Here is an 8218-nt window from a genome sequence, read left to right on the forward strand (position 1 = left end):
AAATAATCAGCAATAGCTATACATCAAATAAAATGTTTGAAAATGAATCTTGAAGAGTAATGGATAATTCAACCATTGAACAAAAGTTAATAAAAATCGATTATAATCAGAATAAAAGAATAAGCAATGACCCAAAGGCATGAAAACAATATATTTGGAACTACAAATCCTTTATAAGTTCTAGTGTCTGAGACATATAAATATTCATGTATATGTATATAATATTATTGTTTCTGTTTCTTACTAAAATAAAATTCACATAACTAAATATTTGCCATTTTGACTATTTAAAAATATATCATTCAGTATTTTTTGTATATTCACGATAATGTACAATCATCACCACTAATTCCAGAACATTTCATTAATCTCTTAGAAAATCGTCCTTGTTATCAATCACAATCTCTCCAAATTTTATCAATCATTAACCTACTCTTTCTATAGATTTTGCTTATTCCTATCAATTTACTTAAATGGAAGTATACAATATGTGACCTTTAATTTTTGGTTTATTTTATTTAGCATAATGCTTTAACATTTCATTGATATTGTAGCATGTATCAGTATATTGTTTCTTTTCTGGGAGTTGAATAATATTTTACTGAAGGATAAAACTGTTATTTCTCCATTCATCAATCAATGGACATTTGGATTGTTTTATACATTGGCTATTGTGAATAATTCTGTATGTACATTTGTGTATAAGTTTTGGTGTGAACATATGTTTTTGTCTTGGGTATATACCTAGGAATACAGTGATGTGGTTATGTAATACTTTCATGTTTAACATTGTGAAGAACAGTCAAACTGTTTTGAACAGAGACTATACTTTCATATTATTATTTTCTTCTTTTAGTTTGCTGGAGAGCATAAGAGAGAGACACACAAACAAAAGGCACCCTGCCCCCGGGGGAAAGGGACACACTGCATTCCCTTATCCATTCTCCTCTTGGCATCGTGGTCACATACCTTTTCATATTTCAGGGTCCAGACTCAAACTGCACAGTCACGTGGGATTCAGGAGCCTTAAACATCACACCACCAGCTGGCCTGAGATTTTGATGTTTTACATTCCCACGATCAGTGTATGAAAGTTTCAGTTATTCTACACCCTCTAGTTATTTTTTGAGTGTCCCTTAAAAAAATATTGCCAACCTAGTTAATGTGAAGTGTTATTTTGTGGGTTTGATTTGCATTTTGCTAGTTCATAAATATGTTGAGCATCTTTTTATGTTGTTACTGGACAATTGAGTATCTTCTTTGAAGAAATTCTATTAAAATATTTTACCCATACTTCATTGGATCATCATTTTATCAGTGAATTGTAGGGATACCAATCCCATATTAGATATATGATTTGCCAATATTTTCTGCCATTTTGGATTGACTTTCCACTTTCTTAACAGAGTCCTTTGATACTCAAAAGTTTGTACTTTTTATTAAGTCTAATTTTTTTTTCTTTTGTTTCTTGTGCTCTGGTATCCTATTTTTGCAATCGTGGCCTAAACCAAGGTAACAGAGATTTACACCTATGTTTCTTTCTAATAATTATATAGTGTTAGATCATGCATTTAGATTATTGGTCTCTTTTGAGTTTAGTTTTGTATTAGTGTAAGGCAGTGGTCAAATTTATTCTTTTGCATGTGAATATCCATTTGTTTCAATGCCATTTGTTAAAATGGCTACTCATTTCTCTTTCAGTGGTCTTGACACCCTTGCTTAAAATCATTTGACCATTAATACATACGTTTATCTCTGGACTCTCAATTATGTATTATTGATCTATTTGTCTATCGTTATGCCAATACCACACTGTTTTGATTCCAAACACTGGAGCAGACTTATGACCAGTTCTCCAGTACAGGAAATCTCCTTTCTCAGTCGGTGGGGGTCTTGAGAATCCCCGTTTTCAGCCTTGGTCTTGTTCCCGCAGTCAGTTAGAATTCACTGTATAGGAGACGACACATTTTGTTTATAAATTTGTACCTTATTATGGATAGTATTATTCAGAATAATATGCTAGAATTATATTATTGTGTTATGGTATGTTTTGTCCCTTTCTGGCAGTTCTACAATTTTCTTATGGATAGAATAACAATATTCTAATGTGCTGTTTCATGACATCTATTGAAAAATACACACCCTTTGGTGCTACAACACACCACCAGACATTTGTCTTTAAGCTCCTCACTTATTGGTCAATTCACTTAATGATCTAGTGGCAGGAACATAGCTTGGTCATTGAGGAGTGCCTGTGTGGCAATTTTAGTGTAAGTTTTGTAGGGTTCTTTAATGTTATTTGTTTTTGTTTTGTTTTGTTTTAATTTTGCTACAAGTTGTGTGCACTTCCCAGAGAGAGACAGATGGAGAGAGATAAAGTGAGAAATTACCATATGGGGGAATGGTCACATCATTCCTCCTTCATTCTTCTCTTGAGATTTTCGGCCATGCATGCAAATGCACCTGGTGTGCTTTTCAATCTCCTGAATCTAGGGCTAGAACACTGCACTCAGTCATGCGGAATCCAGTCACCTTAACCACCACACTACTGACCAGCCAATGAGAGCAAGTTTTAAACTTAGGAAATGAAATTCTTCTAACTTTGGTCTTCTTTTTCAAGATTATTTTAGTTAGTCAGTTCTGTGGCATTTTTATTTATATTTTAGGATAGGCCTTTCCTTTTTTTGCCAAAAAAAAAATAAATGAAGAAGCATTACATTCTTGAAGGGGATTCATTGAATCTCTAAATCAATCTGAGTAATATTAACAATATTTCATTATTTCAATCCACAAACACAATATGTTTTTTTCATTTATTTGGTTCTTTAATTTCTTTCAACAATATTTCAAAGTTATAGTGTAGAAGGTTTGCCTTTCTTTGGCTAAATTATTCCAAAATGTTTTTTCTTAAGCAGTTCTATTACAGATGGAAGTATATTTTTGACATTGCTTTCTCATTGCACACTGCTAGTGTATAGAAATACAGCTGGTCTGTGTTATATTTTACAACTTTAGTGAACTCATTTATTAGCCATAATAATGTGTGTGTGTGTGTGTGTGTCTTGGTTTTTTAATAGGCAAAATGATATCCTCTCCTAAATGTTTTCTTAATTTTAACGATTTCTTTCCAATCATGATTTCTTTTATTCCTTTTTCTTTTTAAAATTTTTCTGGATAGAATATTTAAAAGAGTGTGAAAAGAGAGCATCTTTGTTTTTTGTTTGTTTTCCCGACTTTGGGAGAAAGCTTTCAGTCTTTCACCACTAGGTAGTATGCAAATTATGATCATACTTATGTCTTCCTTGTAGAGTTGTCTGTTTGGCTCATTTATCCTTTTTTTTTTTTTTTTAAGAGAGATTTTTGCTACAGGGCGTGTGTGCTCACTGCAGAGACAGGGAGGCAGAGAGACAGAAAGTGAGAATCACTCCTGAAAGGGAAAGGCCATACCACAATTCCTTCTCCTCCATTATCCTCTCAGGAGCTTGAGCACACGAATTTCTTTTATGGCAATGTCTAAAATGCTATTTAGTAAAATAATGAGATTTTTATTTTAAATTATTATATACATGTATTTTGTTTTAGAATCATTTTAATTGTCAAAATTTAATTTTATCTCAGATGTTTCTCTCCTCCCTTATGTTTTTAAATTCTTTTTGTGTTTTCAATCATTTGTTCATCAACCCATAATGTAATCATTAATCTCCATGATATATAACATACAGCTAAGTAACCTCTTACTTCTCTTTGCTTTCCCTCTCTGATTCCTTTATTTCCTTGTGTGTGGTTTTTTAATTATGGCTTGAATAGTATATTCTGTAAAGCTGAACTGTCCTTGAATGCCTAGAATAAAACATTTCTTATCTATTTAATACATTGCTCTATTGGTTTTCTCAGTGTTTCATTTGAAATACCACTAATGAGATTGGTATATAATACTGCTCTATAGTAATTTTATAACTATCATTTTCTTAGATTTAGCTTGCTATTTTACTCTATGTTTTGAAACAGGCTAATGGTCATAAGATTTATCTCTTCTGTACAAGGTATTATAAGACACCAATAAAAACTCCTGGGTCTGCTGACTTTTAGGTACAGGTGTTTAATCACTCTTGGAATTTCGTTTCTAGTTATTGATCTGTTCAATGTTTCTACCTTTCCCTTGTCTCTTATAGTAATTTCTATTTCAAAGAATCTTTTTTAATCTTCTTTCATTACATGGGCTTGTGCTATTTATTTATTAAGTTTGTATTTAAAGAAATTAAATAAGACATGGGAAAGGGTTTTCTTAAACTGGACTTTGAAAAAGCAGTTCTTCTGTTATTGTCCTACATGTACATTATATTTGTATTTGTTTGTTCATTTAATTAATTATCAAGAGGTCTATCTTAATTCATTTTGGGAGATTTATTTTGTTGATCTTTCTTTTGTAGAAAGAGATTTTTGCTATAGGGCACATGCACTTGCTGGAAAGACAGAGAGACATAAAGTGAGAAATCACCCACCCTTCCCCAGGAGGGATGGTCATGCTGGAATTCCTTCTCTTCCATTCTCCCTCAGGGTTTTGGTAACACATGCACACATGTCTGATATGAGTTTTAAGCTGCCGGGTACAGGACTCGAACCATGGTCGACTATGCAGAAGTCCAGTGATGTAACCATTACACCATCTGCTGGCCCTTTTGTTGGTCTTTCCTAATATATATGCATGTATGATAGTATTAATGTCAGCACCATTAACTCAATCATTAAAATAAAATGTTACATTACGGATCAAATTAATAGTATCTATTTCACCTAAAATAATGGATGCATATTTATATATTTATTAAAGGCATCTATTATTGTTAGAAAAATAAGTATAATGCCTACAATATCAGTTTGTTATAATCTTTTCTTTTTTCTTTTTTGGAGAGGTTTTTTTTTTGCTATAGGGTGTGTGCGCTCGCCAGACATACAGAGAGAGACAGACAGAAAGCGAGAAATCACCCCCCAGGGGGGATGGCCACGCTGCAATCCCTTCTTCTCCATTCTTCTCTCTGGATCTTGGGCATGCATGCACATGCGTCCGGCATGAGTTTAAGCCACCGGGTCCGAGACTCAAACCGTGGTCAACTACATGGGAGTCCAGCGAGATAGCCATTATGCTAACTGCTGGTCCCAGTTTGTTATAATCTTTACCACAGTTAATTATAATCTCATAGACACTTCAACTGACCCTTATGACATTTATTGGGCAGCAACATTAGGATGTTTGCAGAAGTTCTGGTTTATGGGTAAGAACACCTTTTAGGAATATTTTTAATGGTAAAATTAAAATGGAGGCAACACATTTCTTGCTTTACATGAGGTAGCAGAAATACTGCAAAAAGGATAGACAAAGAATTCACTTAATTTGGTAGACAATATTATGTGCAACAAGTTATATGTGAATTTTTAAGAAAAATGGTGTGGATAACAGGTAATCTGAGATTTGAAACTGAGTAGATGGAGTATTATAGCTATTAGCTTATTAAGAGGAAACTTTCACTTGTTATTTCATTGCTTGGTTTGACTTTTTCTTTACACTAAGTTAAATTTTGCTAGAGATGTTAAAGTTCAGTAAAAGTTCTGTAAACATTTATGGAAAATGTTTGTATGTTCAGTCTACGCTCTTTGAAAACATTTGTTTCCAGTAAAGTTATTAAATATTGTTCTAAGGTTTTAATATTTATTTTCCACTGATTAAAATGATACGCAATGTATTCTGAAAATAACGATGTTGTAATATCTAAAATTGTTTGCAGCAATAGTACACCAGTTTATGGAAAACTAAGAAAGTAGTTTGCACAAGTCAGTTGCAAGAGTAAGGTACATATTTGCTCCCCGAGGTTAGTTTATTTTCACATAAGAAGAAACATCTGTTTGAATATTTTTTGTTGTTTGGATCTATGGGGGAAAAAAGAAGTATCTTAAGATTTAAACATAAACTGATAGCTAAGTCTATTTTTAATAACAGTTTGCATTTACACAGTGGTTTCAAAGTTTTTTCCCATTATTGTACTGAGACCTGTCAATACAAGGAATAAGGTAGACCAGGTGTTTCTGCCATTATGTGTAGGATGATGAGTTTGAACAGGATGAACACGGCTTTGATCATCACATTTTGACTATTATTCCATTGCACAAAAGGGAAGAAGGAGTATTTAACCAATATCCCTAAATGAAAGGAAGGAAAGGCACAAATTAGATAATGCAAATAGATCATTTTAAGGTAGTTTTGCACTCATCTGAACATATAACACATACTTTAATGCTATGTCCCCAGTTAGATATTTTAACCTTTGATTTTTTTTCTATTCCTAGTATCAATTGTAAATTATTTTTTCTAAATTTACCTGTAGTACAAGCTACATGTCCTTCTGAATACATGAACTGTGTCAGGTATTGTCAGTGAGACAGTGTTTACACACATGTGTAGTTTTCATATACAAGTAAATACTTGATTGTTTGCTTTTTCCATTAAAAATAAATAATTGGAGCTATTAGCTATAAATGATTCAGAATAACCTGCATTTTATTTCAAAACATCATAAGTAAAATTATTGAACAATGTATGTTGCAACCATGATCAGACACATTCTTATATACAAAACTAGATACACTGAAAAAGAAACACTATGAAAGGTGTAAGTAAAAATACCACTGAAATCAATTTTAGCAGTCTTTATTCAGGCATCTTCTGATAAATGTCTGCCCACCTTTATATAATTGATCTAGATAAGTAAGCACTCTTCATAAGAATCTGTATAAACATACTTCAGTTGCTGCAAAAGTACTGCAAGAACAAAACTCTTAGATTACAGTTGCTACTGCATTTCTGAAAATGTATACACACTGAAATTCTTTTTAATTGTTAATCTCATTGTATTTGTGATCTAGGTAACATCATTTGAGAAAAACAAAACATAAATACGTTATACAATGTAGCAAAGGAAAAGCCAATGAAATCCCACCTCCTGTAATCTTATGAAAAGCTATTCAGTGTGTTGAAACAAATTCATTCACTTTAGGGCACAATTATCACCAGTAGTTTTGGAACTGAGAATTTAAAAACCTCATCGTAAAGTATACCATTTGCAAAACAGAGTAAATTTTACGGAAGACCAGGAACAATAAACCATTTGCTTAACTTACTGAGTTAAATCAGCACAAAACCCTCCAATTTTACCACATTTTCATGTGTCTTTTATGAACATAACTGGCTTGTTGTAAATATCATGAGGTTCACCACTTTGAAAAAGCAAAATGACTAATAAAATGTGAAATGATAGTAATTAGTGCTTTTGTCAAATGTTTTCTTTTTTCCATGCTAAATAAGTTATGCTTGAGGCTTCCCTGAAGTTAGGTAGAAACACATGACTAAATCTGACCAAAGAGTTGTAACCTTAATTAGAAATAGTCCCATTCAAGCTGAGGCATTTAAATGGCAGGGAGGGAGAGTCTGTAACACCTGAATACTTTCTTCTTTCAAGCAGAATGGCCAATAATGGAGATGGGTGTTTTTTCAGTCTAAATTCCTAAGGAGACATAGTTCTTCTGCTAACCAGAAATAAATATGTAGCTTTTTTTTTTTTCTTTTTTACAAAAGTGGCTCTAGTTACTTTGATTTTGGGCTTACTTATAACTATAGTATAATATTATCTACCTGTACTGGTACTCCTATTCACTCTGCCAATAAAAAGTTTACTGTTAAGAAAAACAGGCTGAGGCATTTAAATGGCAGGGAGGGAGAGTCTGTAACACCTGAATACTTTCTTCTTTCAAGCAGAATGGCCAATAATGGAGATGGGTGTTTTTTCAGTCTAAATTCCTAAGGAGACATAGTTCTTCTGCTAACCAGAAATAAATATGTATCTTTTTTTTTTCTTTTTTACAAAAGTGGCTCTAGTTACTTTGATTTTGGGCTTACTTATAACTATAGTATAATATTATCTACCTGTACTGGTACTCCTATTCACTCTGCCAATAAAAAGTTTACTGTTAAGAAAAACAGGCAGATAATAGAATGCATGGTATGGTGGTATAATACATTTAGTTCTTCTTTTAAGAAAAATAAAAATTCCTGATTTTATAATATATAGCATTGTGAGAAAGAATAACTTCCCAGGATGTATTTTGGAGTACAACTTTCAAGCTTCTTAAATATAAATTCAGTTTAAATTATTGCCTCTGATTCATC

This window comes from Tupaia chinensis, unplaced genomic scaffold, assembly GCF_000334495.1.
Source record: "Tupaia chinensis unplaced genomic scaffold, TupChi_1.0 Scaffold140574_1, whole genome shotgun sequence".
Classification (NCBI taxonomy): domain Eukaryota; kingdom Metazoa; phylum Chordata; class Mammalia; order Scandentia; family Tupaiidae; genus Tupaia; species Tupaia belangeri.